Source organism: Jaculus jaculus, chromosome 4 (assembly GCF_020740685.1).
Source record: "Jaculus jaculus isolate mJacJac1 chromosome 4, mJacJac1.mat.Y.cur, whole genome shotgun sequence".
Classification (NCBI taxonomy): Eukaryota; Metazoa; Chordata; class Mammalia; order Rodentia; family Dipodidae; genus Jaculus; species Jaculus jaculus.
The window spans coordinates 37,297,271-37,311,875 of NC_059105.1; the positions used below are offsets into that span (position 1 = coordinate 37,297,271).

The following is a 14,605-nucleotide window of genomic DNA, read 5'->3' on the forward strand; positions in this document are numbered from 1 at the left end:
TATAAAAAAATATTTTAAAAAAGTATCTCAATGGTGTCAACTCCTTTCATTTTCTAAAGAAAGGTTTTGTGAATCACTAAAGCTGAATGCTTGTGTTGTTTCATTTGTTAAGAGACTAGCACAAGAAACTTGCCACTCTCCCTTTCTCTCTCCTGGTCCACACGCTAAAGGAAGATTATTCATTCCACCGACACGAACGTCAGGAGTGAAAGCTGATTCCTGCCCAGGAGGCGCAGCAGTCGTTCAGCTTCGTTGCCTAAAGCCGTTTCCGAGCTGCAAGCACTGCCTCGCACAGCCGCTCGGAAGCTCGGGGGAGTCCCAGGCAGGTGCCGGTGGCTGCTCCGAGAAGGCGGGGAAGGAGCTCGGGGAAGGAGGCGGCGCGCTCCTGCCGGTCCCTCCGCTTCCCCAAGCGAGCACGACCCGGGCGCGGACCGGGGAAACGGCTGGCGAAGGCGAGCGGACCACGGTGAGGCCCGCGGGGCGGCTCGCGCCAGGCCGCGTTTGAATCTCCCGCTACGCAGCCCGGCACCCCCACGCCGGGGTGCGGAGGGCGCGGGCCGCGGAAGCGACCCGGGGGCGGCGGCGGAGGGCGCGGGCGCGCGGGCGGCGGCTGGAGCGCGCGCCAGGCACCGCGACCCGAGGCGGCCGAGGACCGGCGCGGCTCCGGCGGCGCGGTGAGCGTCGGGGCCTCCGGTCCGCGCCGGCTGCCCGGGATGCGTGTGGGGATCGCGGGGGTGGGAGGGCGGGGAGGGACCGTCCGATCCGGGATGACGGTCGTTGGGGGGGAGGTCCTGGGTTCCCATGGCGACGCCGGGAGGGTCGGGGGCGCGGGCCTCCTCCTGCACCCCCAACCCCGGGGGGCGAGCTGGCTCCCCGCAGACCGGCCCTCCCGGAGCGTCCCCTGGCGGGACTGGGTCTGTGTCTCTGTCCTCCAGCGGGTGGGAGGAGGACGGGCGCCGCGGCCCGGGAGATGATGCCCTGGAAGCTGGAGGTCGCTGCGGGCAGAGGCCGATGCCCACACACGCCCTGGGCAGCTCTCCCCGCGGGGCCTCCTGGCTCCTTCGTGCTTAGCTCGTTTCCTTACGTTACGATGGCTCCGTTAGGGGAACGGCGACCCGCCGAGAGACAACCAAACGAGAGCCGACGCGCGGCTCGGGGCGCGCCGCCGAGAGCATCCCCTCGCGAGCGAGCGAGTGCGCGCTGCTCCTCCTCCTCCTCCTCCTCCTCCCGCTAGCGGCCCAGCGGCCCCGCGCGGTCCCGATAGCATCTCTCAGGCTTCCGACCGCTGACCTCGCTGGGGCCGCGACGTCGGCGGTCAGATACCCGATGCTGCTCTGAGACCCGGGGAGAAGGGAAAAACAACCCTGCCTGGCCACCCCCGGGCCATGCTGTACGGGGCTTGCCAGCGGAGGAGGCGGGCTTGTTTTTTCATGTCATATGCGATCTTGATGCGGAGCACAAAACCTGTTGCAAACTGAAATAGCTTGGTGGGAAGGTGACGTTTCTCTCTGATTTTGGTTCTGGGGATTTAAATGTATCGGTTTTATTTGATTCTGGCCTAGGCGATGTGCTATAATGCGATATCACTTTCATCGTCGCATCAGTATTTATGCAGTAACCAGAGGCGCCTCCATTCCTTACTAGGAATTAGTTACACGTTTATTGGCCAAATAAGCATCTCCTAAAAGTAGATGATTTTAATGATCAAATTTTATTAGTTCCTTCCTCCTTTACCCCCTCCCCCCACCCAGGCAGTGCCTCACACTAACTCAGGCTGACCAGGAACTCATTCTGTAGTCCCAGGCTGGCCTCGAACTCAGCCTCCTCTGAGTGTTGGGATTAAAGGCGTGCGGCCAACATGCTGGGCTATGACCATGGAGTTAAAATCGCCGTATATTTGTTATCAGTGCCTAATACGCCCAGTCTTCTTTGAACTCTTTGTATTCCTATTGGTAATACAAGATGATTGATTGTACAAGATAGCCGTTGTAGCAGCTGTGTGGAGAGCATTGTTCTAATTACTAGCAATTATAATTGCTAGGAAAATGATTGTTTTTGAGTTGGAAGGGTGTTGTTGAGATCAACCAGTTTGAAGGGCAAAAACTGTAAACATGAGATTGGTGGGGAAAGTAAGAAGACATACTTTTATTATAAATGTTTATCACAAAGTAATAAAACAGAATTTATACCAGCAACTGAAGTAAGGCTAAGTATATATACATACATGCATTCGTACACACACACACACATAGATATAGCAGGCAGTAAACTATTTTTTTAAATTTGTTTTTGTGTTTATTATTTATTTGAGAGCGACAGATAGAGAAAGAGAGAGAGAGAGAGAGAGAGAATGGACGAACCAGGGCTTCCAGCCACTGCAAACGAACTCCAGATGCATGTGCCCCCTTGTGCATCTGGCTAACGTGGGTCCTGGGGCATCGAGCCTCGAACCTGGGTCCTTAGGCTTCACAGGCAAGCACTTAACTGCTAAGCCATCTCTTCAGCCCCAGTAAACTATTTTGTTCTATACTAACAAACTCTTTTGTGTGATACATACTTTAAACAAAACTTTGTCACCTTCCTGAGTACTCACTGTGTTCCCTTTACAAGTTTATTATTTTTATATATTTTAATAACCGCTTGAGAGAATGGTTAAAGGGCTTAATAATATGTCCAAAACTGGAAAACTTCCTCATGTGAAATGGCTTTTGTTAAATAACGTCCTTCTTTCTCTTGCCATTTGGTCTTTTTCATTCATCATTTGGGTTTTCCCTGTTTCCTGAAGTGAAGCTTTCTGACATTTGCTTAGATCCAGTAGTCACTGTCAAAAGTAGCCTTCTATATACAATTATTTTGCTATCAATGGCCCATTTGCACATGAGACTGAAATTTAAAAATTTAATTAATTTATTTGAACTAGATTTAACAAGTAAAGTAATAACATGTTTACAACAGCCCACATTGCCATGGCTTTGAGCTCATGGCAATCTTCATACCTCTGCCTCCTGCGTTCTGGGATTAAAGGTGTGCACCACCATGCCTGGCTGGATTCATTTCTTTTAGATATTTTAAGATTTTGGGCTGGAGAGATGGCTTAGTGCTTACAGCGCTTGCCTGCAAAGCCAAAAGACCCAGGTTTGATTCTCCAGGACCCATGTAAGTCAGATGCACAAGGTGGCATATGTGTTTGGAGTTCCTTTGCAGCAGCTGAAGACCCTGGCATGCTTTCCCTCCCGCCCCCACACACCTCTTTCTGTCTCTCTCTTTCAAATAAATAAAATAAAAATAAATTATTAAAATATCATGTTCTTGCCAGGCGTGGTGGCATATGCCTTTAATCCCAGCACTGGGGAGGCAGAGGTAGGAGGATTACCATGAATTAAAGGCCACCCTGAGACTACATAGAGAATTCCAGGTCAGCCTGGGCTAGAGTGATACCCTACCTTAAAAAACAAAACAAAACAATACAAAAAAAACCCCAAAATCTCATGTTCTTTAAGGTGTGGGAGGTTGAAGCCAGGGGCCCCAACCTAAACACATTTTTAATATTATTGTTTCCAGAATTATACTTTGGGGGTTTTTGGCATTTCAGCATCCTGGATTATTGTTTCTATGTTTATCTTTTGAGATTATGTTCCAAAACCAAGTTTTGTCAGGCATGTCTTGGATACACTGTGGATTCATTTCCAGGCCACCAAATGAAGTGGGGCATGCAATTATTTCGGTTTCCCATTGCAAATAAAAGTTAGCATACTGTTGTGTTTTGTTCTTTTTAAAAAAAATTTTAATGTGCTAACATTTGGGATTTTGCATAGCTGAACACCTTTTAAACTTTTATTTTTTTGTCTTTTTAGCTTTTTTTGGCTTAGGTCATCTAGCCTCAACTATCAGTTTTGTTTTGTTTTGTTTTTACTATCACTTTTTAAAAAGATTTTTTGCTTTCTTATTTTTATTTATTTATTTGAGGGCAACAGGCAGAGAGAGAAAGAGGGAGAGAGAGAGAGAGTGAATGGGTGTGCCAGGGCCTTCAGCCACTGCAAACGAACTCCAGACGTGTGCACCCCCTTGTGCATCTGGATAACGTGGGTCCTGGGGAATTGAGCCTCGAACCCCGGTCCTTAGGCTTCACAGGCAAGTAAGTGCTTAACTGCTGAGCCATCTCTCCAGCCCTGCTCTCATTTTTTAATACAAGTATGTGTGTGCAAGTGCACATATGCATGTAGAGGCCAGAAGACAACCTTAGGTGTTATCTTCAAGAATGTCATCTGCTTCCTGTGAAACAGTTTCCCATTGGCTTGGAGCTCATCTATTAGAATGGAATGATGGGCTAGTAAGTCCCAGGGGAAACTCCTGTCTCTACCTTTCCAGCACTAGGATTATAGACCTGGACATCTGACTTTTTTTTCCCCTTTATATTTTCAAAATTTTTTTGTTAACAACTTCCATGGTTGTAAACAATATCCCTCCCTCCCCCCACTTTCCCCTTTGAAACTCCATTCTCCATTATATCCCCTCCCCATCTCAATCAGTCTGTCTTTTATTTTGATATCATGATCTTTTCCTCCTGTTATGATGGTCTTGTGTAGGTAGTGTCAGGCACTGCAAGGTCAGGGATATCCAGGCCATTTCGTGTCTGGGGGGAGCACATTGTAAGGAGTCCTACCCTTCCTTTGGCTCTTACATTCTTTCCGCCACCTCTTCCGCAATGGACCCTGAGCCTTGGAAGGTGTGATAGAGATATTGAAGTACTGAGAACTCCTGTCACTTCTTTCCAGCACCATGATGTCTTCTGAGTCATCCCAAGGTCACTGCCATCTGAAAAGAGAAGATTCTCTACCAAAAGTGAGAGTAGCATTAATATAAGGGTATGAACATTAAAGAGAAGTGCTTACCGAGCAGTTTGATAAACATAGTGTATACATTTAGCCAGGCAGCAGCAGATGTTACACCTCTAGGGCTTATGACTACCCCTGTTTTAAGTTTTCAATATCAGAGATGTATTCCCTCCTATGGAATGGGCCTCCAGTCCAATTAGAGGGCAGTTGGTTTGCACCATGACAGACGTGCCACTATTGCACCTGGTGGCTCATTTGGCCTGGCTGGCCAATTATAAGGCTTACAGTGTCCACTGTTGAGTATCTTCACTGGTGATTTCTCTTTCTCCCATTGAACTGCATGCAGAATGGCTTCTTCCAGCTTTCTGTAAGCTACATGGTCTAATGGAGGAGATTATCAGCTCAGTTCCAGCAGCATTTCTCAGTGGCCTTGCAGCCTAAGGATGTGGAGTCTTCAGCAATAGGGTCTTACCATCTATTCCTGGTGGGAAATCAAGGGCCTTGACAATGGCCTATGTTTTGGGGCATCAGGGACCTCCCTGGCCAACAACTCACTGGAAGGTATCCCATCCCTGGCACTGAAAATTTTCTAGCAACAATCTATGGCTCCTGAGTGTTACATTGTCCAAAAAAGCAAGATTCCATATGATTTATTTATATCCTCTTAGATTTTGATTAGCTCTCCCTCCACCTCTCCTTTACTCAGTCTCTTTCCCTGGCCTCACTTTGGGCCTTTCCACCCCCATGTGTTTTGTTCTTTTATTTGACAGATTCTCATGTAGTACATGCTGGCCTTGAACTTTTTTTTTTTTTTTTTTTTTTTTTTTTTTGAGGAAGGGTCTCACTCTGGCCCAGGCTGACCTGGAATTAATTATGTAGTCTTAGGGTGGCCTCGAACTCATGGCAATCCTCTTAAAGGTGTGTGCCACCATGCCCAGCTGGCCTTGAACTTTTGATCCTTCTGTCTTCACATCCCAAGGGCTGGGGTTACAGATATGTGCCACCACACCCATCTAAAAGTTACATTTAAGTGTCCAGTAGTTTATGTCTAAAAATGTGCGGATTTTAATTTAAAAATAAATTATGGGTTAAGAAATACCATCTGAGCCTTCAGCGAGGTGTAATTATTTTGCTATTGATGTGTCTTGCTTCTGACTGCCCACTAATCATGTGGTGGTTGTTGAAGCCCTGGGTGGCTGTGGCGTCTTTGTCAATCTGGCTTCAAACTTATGGCAGTTCTACCTCAGCCTCCTGAGCGCAGGGACAAAAGGTGTATGCCACCACTGCCAGCTTCGGCATGATTTTAAAAATTTTAATCATGCAGCATGGAAAAATTTCTTTCACACAAGTTAGAATAGTCATTTATAAGCAGAAACCCAGAAATACAACACCAAGTCTGTGGCAGTTTTTTAAACCTCAGTGAAGCTTGCTTGCCACATCACTTGACTTCTCCTTCCCAAAAAGATTCTCTGTGGCATGCAGTGCTACTGCTTGGTAGCATTATCCCCACATGGCACTTCCATCAAAATTGGAGTCAGTGCTCTCAGCTTCTGCATTACCCACAAAGTTTGCGTAACATTCTGAACTGTTTGTTAGCTTTTCAACAATGTCCACCGCATCTTTACCAGTATGTTCCAGCTCAAGAAGCCACCTTTGTTTTATGCAGAAAAAGCCACCTCTCACCCACTGTTTTGTCATAACATCCTAGCAATTCAGTTATGTCCTCAGCCTCCATTGCGGTCTTGAATCCCTCCAAAATCATCCGTGAGGGCTCAGGACAGCTTCTTCTATACTTGTCAAAGCTTCTTTGCTCTCCCATGGATCCCGATTGTTCTCAATAGCGCCCAGAATGGTGACTACTTCTTTCAAGTTAATTTTCTCAGGTCTATCACTGGTTATGGATGCTATGGATTTAGAAAGTACATTTCTTTTTTTAAACATTTTTTTATTGACAACTTCCATAATCATAGGCAATAAACCGTGATAATTCCCTCCCCTCCCCTACTTTCCACTTAAATCCACCCTCGGTCATATCCCTTCCCCCCTCTCAATTAGTCTCTCTTTTATTTTGATGTCATCATCTTTTCCTCCTATTATGAAAGTCTTTGTAAGTAGTATCAGGCACTAGGAGGTCATGGATAGCCAGGCCTTTTTTTTTTTTTTTTTTTTTTAGGTAGGGTTTCACTCTAGCCCACGCTGACCTGGAATTCACTATGTAGTCTCAGGGTAGCCTCGAACTCACAGTAACCCTCTGCCCCCCAAGTGCTGGGATTAAGGCATGTGCCACCATGCCTGGCTCTATCCAGGCCACTGTATTTATTTATTTATTGCATTGTAAGGAGTTTTACCCTTCCTTTAGCTCTTACCTTCTTTCTGCCACCTTTTCTGTGGTCACCGCCATCTGAAAAGAGAACCTTCTCTTTGAGATGAGTAGCATTAATATATGGGTATGAACATTAAGAGAAGTGCTTATAGGACAGTTTGGTGGTTTTGTTTTTTCGAGGTAAGGTGTCACTCTAGCTCAGGCTAACCTGGAATTCACAGTCTCAGGATGGCCTTGAACTCATGGGGATCCTCCTACCTCTGCCTCCTCAGTGTTGGGATTAAAGGCGTGTGCCACCACGCCCAGCTTTAATTAGGTGTTTTCAAGTATATTTATTTGAGAAAGAGAGAGAAAGAAAATGAGCATGCCAGGGCCTCCTTCCACTCCAGATGCGTGTGCCATCTTGTGCATCTGGCTTTACATGGATACTGAGGAATCAAACACAAGCTATCAGGCTTTGCAAACAAGTACTTTTATTTATTATTTATTATTATTATTATTATTTATTATTATTATTTGTTTTGTTTAGTTTTTCAAGGTAGGGACTCACTCTAGCCCGGGCTGACCTGGAATTCACTATGGAGTCTCAGGGTGGCCTTGAACTCATGGCGATCCTCCTACCTCTGCCTCCCAAGTGCTGGGATTAAAGGCATGCGCCACCATGCCCGGCTACAAGTACTTTTAACTGCTGAGCCATCTTCTCTCCAGCTTCTGAAGTATATTTCTTTAGTAACAAGACTTAAAAGTCGAAACTGCCAGACTGCAAAGGAACACCAGAATAGCTACGCTAGCTTCAGATTCTCCTGGCTCTGCCTCCTGGTGTTGTAGGTGAACTGAGATCACAGATGCATGCACAACCTTGCATCTGGGTTTATGTGGGTGCTGAAGAATTAAACTCAGGCCAGCAGGCTTCGCACCTTTAACCACTGAGCCATCTCCCTAACCCTCAAAAGTATTTTTTTAAGAACTTTAAAAAAATTTATTTATTTGAGAGAAGGAGGCAGAGAAAGAGAGAGAGAGACAGAGACAGAGAGAATGGGCACGCCAGGGCCTCCAGCCACTGCAAACGAACTCCAGACGCGTGTGCCCCCTTGTGCATCTGTCTAACGTGGGTCCTGGGGAATCGAGCCTCAAACCAGGGTCCTTAGGCTTCATAGGCAAGCACTTAACTGCTAAGCCATCTCTCCAGCCCCTCCAAAATATTTTCAAAAATATTTTTAGTTATTTGGAAGCCAGGCATGGTGGCGCACGCCTTTAGTCCCAGCACTTGGGAGGCAGAGGTAGAGGAGCACCATGAGTTCAAGGCCACCCTGAGACTACAGAGTGAATTCCAGGTCAGCCGGGGCTAGAGTGAGACCCTACCTCAAGCAAACCCTACCTACAACAGAAAAGTCATAGATGGCATCTTCTTCCAACAGAAGTTGGCTCCCTCCCCCCCACCTTGAAAATCTGTGGAAAAGGGTCTGCATTCTTCAGAGATCCTCGCCACATCTTCTGGAGTGCTTGCTGCTGCTTCTCCCGCAGCGCTGACTGCTCCACCTTGGCCTTTTGGTTGGGGACGGCAGCTTTCTCTAGACCCAACGAACCACAGCTGGATGTATAGTTAGGTGCCTGCAGTTCCAGCACAACAGGAGAATCTGAGTTCAAAGCCAGCCTGGGCTGCAACACAAGACCCTGCCTCAAAAATAAGCGAACAGAAAACACCATATCAAACAAACAAGCAACAGAAACAACCTCATGAGCCATCCTCTGCTGACTTCAAATTTTTCTCCTTTAGCTTCCTCCCCTCCTCCTCATGCCGTGCTAGGGCTGAAGAGACGATAGGGCCTTGTTCTGGAATAGGATTTGCCTAAGGGCTGCTGGGGCTGCTGTGACACAGCCAGGCCACTAAGCCTCTTTCTGCACAGCAGTCAGCTAGATTGCTTGCTTGCTCTTGTGTTGGCTGGAGTGACACCTGTGATTACTTCAAGAACTTTTCCTTCACAAAAAGGCTAGCTGATTACATAGGAGGCCTAGCTTTCAGCCTGTTATAGCTTTCAGCCTGTTATAGCTGTCAGGCCAACCTTTTTAAATGAAACATTTCTAGCATTTGATTTAAAGTGGGAGAAGTGCCACTCTTCCTTTTGTTTGCTAAAGAGTGGTGTGGACTTGCCATGACCCCTCCCTGTCACCATAGCTAGCTGCCCTGGGGTCCGGGATGGCTGACTGGATGCTGCTCATTCTCATCTCAGCTGTGTGTGTACTTGGCTGCTTGGGGCTGCGGTTCCCATAGGGCCCTCTTCAGACTCTTCAGTACGTGTTAATCACTGGCTCCAGAGGCAAGGAAAGGCAGGTAGTTTAATGATCATTTTACCTTGAGCTGGTGTGGGAGATAAGTACCACCTTCCTATGCCTGTTTTCACCACAGCCATGCCTTGTCTATAATCAGAAAGAAAAAAAAAAATTTTGCATGTGTGTTCGTGTAGGATGTGTGGTGTGGTATGGGGGGGGGCAGGGTGTGCACTTGTGCATGCATTGTGCACACCCCATACACCCATGTGGAGACAGGAGAACACTGGTGTCCCCCTGCATGGCCCACCTGCTTATTTCCTTTGAGGCAAGTGCCTCACTGATCCCACAGTTGACCATTTTTGCTAGTTCCAGCAATTTCCCCCCCTGCCCCTCGTAGGACTGGGGTTGTAGACATGCATAGCCATACCCAGCTGTGTCTGTGGGTGCTGGGAACTTGAGCTTGGTTGATCTCAGGTCCTCATGCTTGTACAGTAAGCACACTTAACTGCTGAGCTGTCTCCCAGTCCATGAAAAAAGATTTTTTTTTTTGTTTGTTTTGGTTTTTTGTCAATGTAGGGTCTCACTCTAGCTCAGGCTGACCTGGAATTCACTATGGAGTCTCAGGGTGGCCTCGAACTCCTGGCAGTCCTCCTATCTCTGCCTCCCAAGTATTGGGATTAAAGGCATGTGCCACCACACCCGGATAACTTTTCTTTTTAAGTATTTTTATTTATTTGAGGCCAAGAGAAACATAAAGAGACACATAGAGTGCAAAAGAATATGGTACCACAAATAAACTCTCCAAATACATACGCCACTTTTTGCATCTGGCTTTATGTGGGTACTGGGGAATTGAAGCAAGGCATCAGGCTTTACAAGCAAGTGCCTTTAACCACTAAGCTGTCTCTCTAGTCCTAAGAATATTAACTGTTCTTCATATGTTATCATACCTTGTTAAATATTATTTTTCAAAATTTGGTTATGGTCTGTTATATATATATTGTGTTTTTCAAGGCAAGGTCTCAATCTAGCACAGGCAGACCTGGAACTCATTCAGTCTGGTCTTGAATTCATTCAGTCTGGCCTTGAAGTCAAAATCCTCCTGCCTCAATCTTCCAAGTGCTTTTTTTTTTTTTTTTTTTTTTTTTTTAAGGGGGGTTGAGATAGGGTCTTGCTCTAGCCCAGGCTGACCTGTAATTCACTATGTAGTCTCATGCTTGCCATTGAACTCACAGTGGTCTCTGAGTGCTAGGATTAAAGGCATGCACCAAAGCCGGGCATGCTGACACACTCAGGAGGCTGAAGTAGGAGAATCGCCGTGAGTTCTAGTCCACTCTGAGACTACATCGTGAATTCTAGGTCAGCCTGGACTAGAATGAGACGGTACCTCAAAAAAAAAAAAAAAAAAAGGTCATGCAACACCATGCCTGGCTTAAATAACTTTCTATTTTTAAACATGGACTTGTAGAACCAGGCATGGTGGAGCACACCTTTAATTCTAGCACTTAGGAGACCAAGGTAGGTGTGATTTCAAAGCCAGACTGGGATGCAGAAATGAGTTCTAGGTTAGCCTGGGTGAGAGTGAGAACCTTTCTCAAAAATACAAATAAAAGTTAATAAAAAAGTAAAGTTTAAAAAATCCACAAGATAAGACTGGAGGGATGGCTTAGCGGTTAAGGTGTTTGCCTGCAAAGCCAAAGGATCCAGGTTCGGTTCCCCAGGACCCACGTTAGCAGATGCACAAGGGGGCTCACGTGTCTGGAGTTCGTCTACAGTGGCTGGAAGCCCTGGCGCCCATTCTCTTTCCCCTTCTTTCTCTGTCAAATAAGTAAATAAGGGCTGGAGAGATAGATGGCTTAGCGGTTAAGCGCTTGCCTGTGAAGCCTAAGGACCCCGGTTCAAGGCTCGGTTCCCCAGGTCCCACGTTAGCCAGATGCACAAGGGGGCGCACGCGTCTGGAGTTCGTTTGCAGAGGCTGGAAGCCCTGGCGCGCCCATTCTCTCTCTCCCTCTATCTGTCTTTCTCTCTGTGTCTGTCACTCTCAAATAAATAAATTTTAAAAAATTTTTTAAAAAAGTAAATAAGTAAAAATATTTTTTAAAAAATTCACAAGATAAATGCAAAATTTAAAATAATCCATCAGGGCTGGGGATGGCTCAGTAGTTAAAGTGCTTGTCTAAAAAGTCTATGGACCCAGCTTTGATACCCCAGGACCCAAATAAAACCAGATGTACAAAGTTCATTTGCAGTGGCTGGAGGCCTGGGTCCTCCCTTTCCCTCCCTTCTCTGCCTCTTTCTCTCTCTCTCTCAAATAAAAAATGAACAACAACAACAACAAAAAAAATAGGTGGAGGAGCAGGCGTGGTGGTGCATGCCTTTAATCCTAGCACTTGGGAGGGAGGCTGAGGTAGGAGGATTGCCTGTGAAGCCAAAGGATCCAGGTTTGATTCCCCAGGACCCACATAAGCCAGATGCACAAGGTAGCGCATGCACCTCAAGTTCATTTGCAGTGGTTATAGAGGCTCTGGTGTACCCATTCTCTCTCTTATCTACCTCTCCCCTCCCCAATAAATAGATAAATATTTTTTTAAGACTTAAAAAAAATGGATGTCGACTGGGTGTGGTGGCACATGCCTTTAATCCCAGCCCTGGGGAGGCAGAGATCGGAGAATCATCGTGCGTCCAAGGCCAGCCTGTGACTATCTGGTGAACTCCAGGTCATCCTGGGCTACAGCAAGTGAGATTATGAAAACAAAAAGAAGATGGACATTGTGGTAGTTTGAATATATGCCTCCCACATCCTCTAGTGTTTTACTAGTTTGTCCCCCACCACCTGGCTGGAGGATGTGTCACTGGGGCCAAATCCTGGGGTCCAGCCCTAAGCAAGGTGTGTTGGAGGTGGATCCGAATTCTAGCCTAAAGTTAGGCAGAGGAGTCTGGGCTCTGCCTGGGCCCCAGCTACTTGTTGCTTTGGTGTGTGCTGGTTCTGGTGTTTTGCATACTGCAGTTTCTCTCTCTGTCCTCTGCCACTGATGGAACTTCTGTAAGCTTGACATAAACCCCTTCCTCCTATAAACTGCCTGGTTTGGATGTTCATTCCAGCAACGTGAAGCTGACCACAGCAGACCTGTATGTGACTATGAAAAGTCAAACAGAGGGCCGGGGGAGATGGAAGGCACTCCATTGCAAAGCCCGCCATCCCAGGCTCAACGCCCCAGCCCTGCATAAAACCAGGTGGAAAGCGGTGCACGCACCGGGGATCCCACTGTGCTGTGGCAGTGGGCAGCAGAGAGAGGAGAATCTGAAGCTCATAGGCCAGCTAGTTGACTTTTGTTCGTAGTTCGTTTGTTCATTTGCAGCCGCAAGAGACCCTGTCTCAAAGAAGGCGGAGCACAGACACCTCGAAGTTGTCCTGTCATCGGTGCATCTGCACTATGGCACACACACCCATCTAATGACACACGTGTGTGCACACGTGCTCATGCATGCACGTGCGTGCGCACATACACACAATTTTTGTTGTTGTTGTTTTTTGAGGTAGGGTCTCACTGTGGCCCAGGCTGACCTGGAATTCACTATGTAGTCTCAGGGTGGCCTTGAACTCACGGCGCTCCTCCTACCTCTGCCTCTCATAGTGCTGGGATCAAAGGCATACACTACCACGCCTGGCCACACAAATAATTTTTAAATCAAAGAGGGCTGAGAAGATGGCTTGGTGAATGACACATGCAACTGAGTACCTGATTTCAGATCCCCAGACCACACAGAAACAGCCGGGAGCTGTGTTGGGCTTCTGTAATCCCAGTGTGCTTACAGCAAGAATGGAGGCAGGAAGAGGGGCTTGTCCTAGACACCCACAAATGAAGTTAAATCAGCCAGGCGTGGTGGCGCACGCCTTTAATCCCAGCACCTGCCTCAATCGAGTTGGAAGGTGAGGGCCAACTTGGAAGTTGTCCTCTGACCTCCAAGTGTGCCACGGTACATGTATGCCCCAAGTCACACACCCAGACATATATATGCACACATGCACCAAGTGAATTTTTCAAGTCGACTGGCCAGGCGTGGTGGCGCATGCCTTTAATCCCAGCACTTGGGAGGCAGAGGTAGGAGGATCGCTGTGAGTTCGAGGCCACCCTGAGACTACATAGTGAATTCCAGGGCAGCCTAAGTTAGAGTGAGACCCTACCTCAAACAACAACAACAACAAAAATGTTGAATAGCAGTTGAGCATGGTGTGATGTGTGCCTCTAATTCCAGTAGGTAGAAGCAGGAGGATTAATACAAAGCCTTGGCTACATAGTAGTTTGAGGCCAGCCTGGGCTACATGACATCTTTTCACACACACACACACACACACACACACACACACACACACATACACACACACACACAATAAGAAAAAAGTCAACTAGAATTAAATTACTCCTACTACTTTGGCTAAATTCTAGTTTCCAGTAGGACCTCTGGTATTTTCTAACATAGTTCTACATGATATGTCTATATGTTTGTTTCTTTTTGGTTTTTGTTTTTGTTTTTTGAGGTAAGGTCTCACCTCTGGCTCAGGCTGACCTGAATTTCACTGTGTAGTCTCAGGGTGGCCTTGAACTCATGGCAATCCTCCTACCTCTGCCTCCCTAGTGCTGGGATTAAAGGCATGTACCACCACCACCACCCCCAGTTTACATATATTTTTTTAATTTTTAAAAATTAATATTTTTTGTTTAAAAATGGTTAAACTCATCTCACCCCACTCCCATTTCCTTGAGAGTCCTCCTCACTGGGGTTGTTGATATTCACAGTGGAGTCATGAAGGCCTCAGTCATTCTCTGTGGGGGGACTAACCTTCAGGAGAATCCTACCCACTCTGCGGCTCTCACAATCTTTCTGCCTCCTTTTCCACAAGCTTCACTGAGCCACAGCAGGCCTGTTAGCAGGATGATTTAGTGTTGAGATTTCTGCAGCCTCTGGTTTTCTGCTTTGATGAGGTGTTTTTTTTTTTGTTCTTTTTTTTTGTTTTTGTTTTTTTCCAAGGTAGGGTCTTGCTCTAGTCCAGCCTGACCTGGAATTCACTGTGTAGTCTCAGGGTGACCTCGAACTTGCAGTGATCCTTCGTTCCCAAGTGCTGGGATTAAAGGAGTGTGCCACCATGCCTGGCCTGATGAGTTTTGATTAGCTA

At 46.9% G+C, this 14,605-nt stretch overlaps 1 protein-coding gene across 8 annotated transcripts in view; it reads left to right on the forward strand.

Moving 5' to 3' along the window:
• The first annotated feature begins 358 nt into the window (after positions 1–358).
• Positions 359–14,605, forward strand: part of Ica1l (islet cell autoantigen 1 like) — a 68,143-nt gene continuing 53,896 nt past the window's right edge. For 6 of the 8 annotated variants that reach the window (XM_045146653.1, XM_045146656.1, XM_045146657.1 and 3 more), the window contains exon 1: positions 359–466. The gene's annotated coding sequence lies outside the window, so the exon portion shown is untranslated. Of the gene's footprint in view, positions 467–628; positions 675–862; positions 915–14,605 lie in introns of those variants that run through there. The other 2 variants (XM_045146654.1, XM_045146655.1) reach the window with 2 other exon arrangements.